Source organism: Etheostoma cragini, chromosome 10 (assembly GCF_013103735.1).
Source record: "Etheostoma cragini isolate CJK2018 chromosome 10, CSU_Ecrag_1.0, whole genome shotgun sequence".
In the NCBI taxonomy this organism is placed as follows: Eukaryota; Metazoa; Chordata; class Actinopteri; order Perciformes; family Percidae; genus Etheostoma; species Etheostoma cragini.
In genome coordinates, this window is record NC_048416.1 from 27,986,831 (window position 1) to 27,989,508 (window position 2,678).

Here is a 2,678-nt window from a genome sequence, read left to right on the forward strand (position 1 = left end):
GGATGGAGGGATGGAGGGATGGAGGGATGGAGGGATTGAGGCTTCATAATCAGTGTTGTTTTGATTTTAACAATTACGATTCTTCCTTCGGATTCCGGTTCTTGTCGATTCTCGATCGATTTACACGGACACTTTGAACCCCTTTTGCACTATTGTTCCTTTCACTGTTTTCACTGCAATTCATTCTGTTTTGCCTGATTCCTAACACCCATTGTGTCCTCGGGTCAAATGTTTTCAGTTGGGTTTTTTTTCACAAAAAGTGGACCTCCGAAATAAGCACTTCAACATTAGAAATATCAAATACCTTTGGAAAAAACATCATAAAAGCACCCACAACGTTGAAAAAGTGACAAAAATTTCGGAAAAAAAGCGATAATGATGTTTCATGGTTGACGGGAAGACAACCCAAGGGTTAAATAAATATAAATTCAAGTACCAAATACATCTGGTTTTATGTTTATGTCCCGATACGATCAGGTGAGGTTTGGATTTCAAATGTAATTTGTAAGAAAATATCTGTCTTTCCATCTCTGACTGTGCCAATCACCTGCCTCCATTTGGTTAAGTAGGCCTGCAACATATTGGAATATTTGGATTGCGATATATAACCCGATATTAAAAAAGACAAATTTTTACCAAATGAGATAGCTCTATTCGGAAAAAACTATATCATTCTGGACAACTGGGGTGATTTGGTTGAATTTTACCGGTTTACGAACACCAAAGCGCTGTAACTTCTCTTCTGCAGTGATTTTGGAGAGGGAAATTAAATGGTTAAATACTCTGGTTGAGTAACGGCATGACACCGTTGTAATCATAGTATACCATCAATCCAGGCTAAAGTGAATGATATCAATAATGCATGCATGTTGCTTCCTCAGCAGACCTGCATTACACACACTACAACTTACTGTGTATCCAAGAACCCTTAAATCAGTGTAAATCACGTTCTATCAGAAAGACACTGCTGTTGAAACATTTTTTGGGGGGTTACATTAGGTGGACCGACCCCTTGTTTCTTCAGGCTAACTATATTAGCTTTAGCCAATATCGTAGCCAGTGTGTTGGATTATGGGGGCCAGCTAGTGGTCAGTAATGGAAGAAATAAAGCAAAAACACAGGCTGGACCGGATCAAAAGGAGCACGCAAAGACTCTCAGACCCAATCAGAAACAGCCCATTAGACCAGACCCAGAAGCCGACAGATTGAAATGGAGAGGGAGCAGCAACACCCAGACCCAATTAGTCTGGATATCATTTGGGCCCAGTCGAACCCTCTTAAAGGAGGAGAAAATTCAAGACAGAAAAAGATTTAGGTGCGTAAAGTGATCGGGGGAATAAAGCACGGAGGAATCAATGGAATGGAAACCGAGAGGAAGAAATGAGAAAGAGGGGACGTGAGATGGAGATGGACGGAGGACGAGGAGGGGGGGGTAGAAACAATCAAGTGATGGGGATGAGAGAGTTTTGGGAGGGGGAAAAGAGAGAGAGGGACAGGCTGAGCTATAGAGGAATAAATCTCATTTCATTGTGGCCGGTGGTCACTGAACTGATGAAATGAGATGAGAGGGTTGATTTAAGGAGACATTGACCTCTGGCCCCTGGGGGCCCCTCACTTACAAGAACATTCACCCGGCCGGTTTGATGTTGCTCTCACTGATTGAGTCCAACCTCGTTCGATGTACAAGTCACCCGGGGTATGAATGAAAAGCAGGGGCAAAGATTTGAACTTTCAAAAGAACTTGTTCGCATAAGAAAATGTGTCGCATCATATCCTGATGATCATTCCCTCCCGTAGTGTGGTTTGAACATAAATACTACATTAATAACAATATAACAGGCAGCACATTGGCTAAGTGGTTAGCAGGTTATTGGTTCTAATCCAGGTCGTTCCGGGCCTTTCTGTGTGGAGTTTCTATGTTCTCCCCGTGTTTGCGTGGGTTTCTTCCCACCATAAAGACATGCATGCTGGGTAACTAGGACTACAGTTGAAAAATCGCCAATCGGCTAACACTGGTGCTTTCATAGAAATGCTGATTAATGTGCATTGTCCTAATTAAATAAATAAAATACTCTACTACATTTTGAATATCATAATTGATGTCTGCCTTGGGTCTGGTACGACAGTTTCTCCCAAACAGGTTGGTCATCCCTAGCCTCTAGCCTCTAATACGGCTCAATGGAGCGTTTTCAGTCTTTATATGTTAACAACAGCACGTAAGCATTTTAAACGTGTCGATAATGGAACATCGCAGTTTGGTTAGGTTAAGTCTCCAAAACGTAAGATCATGGTTTGGGTTAAAACCGTTACGTTCAGTGTTCGGGCTTCGTCTTGGAATCAATCGCATCTTGACCCGGTCTTGTCTCAGTCTCAGATAAAGATGACTCTGGATTTTATTTCAAGACCACGACTAGTCTTCTTCCCTTTCCCGGAGTCTTGTGCTCTCTTGCCCCTCTCCTCTCTCTCTCTCTTTCTCTCTCTCCTCTCTTTCTCTCTCTCTCTCTCTCTCTCTCTCTCGCCCCTCTCCTCTCTCCTCCTATTGCTTCCTGCAGGTGGTTTCTGGCTCTGGATCCGTGGTTGGAGTCACCTGCTGTCTCCATGTTCCTGCTCGACACCCTCTGCAACAATTCTCAATGTATGTCTCTCTCTCTCTCTCTCTCTCTCTCTCTCTCCCTCTC

At 43.1% G+C, this 2,678-nt stretch overlaps 1 protein-coding gene across 3 annotated transcripts in view; it reads right to left on the reverse strand.

Moving 5' to 3' along the window:
* LOC117951930 (complexin-2) overlaps positions 1-2,678 on the reverse strand; it is a 50,197-nt gene that overhangs the window by 13,867 nt on the left and 33,652 nt on the right. The gene's annotated exons all lie outside the window — the stretch shown is intronic.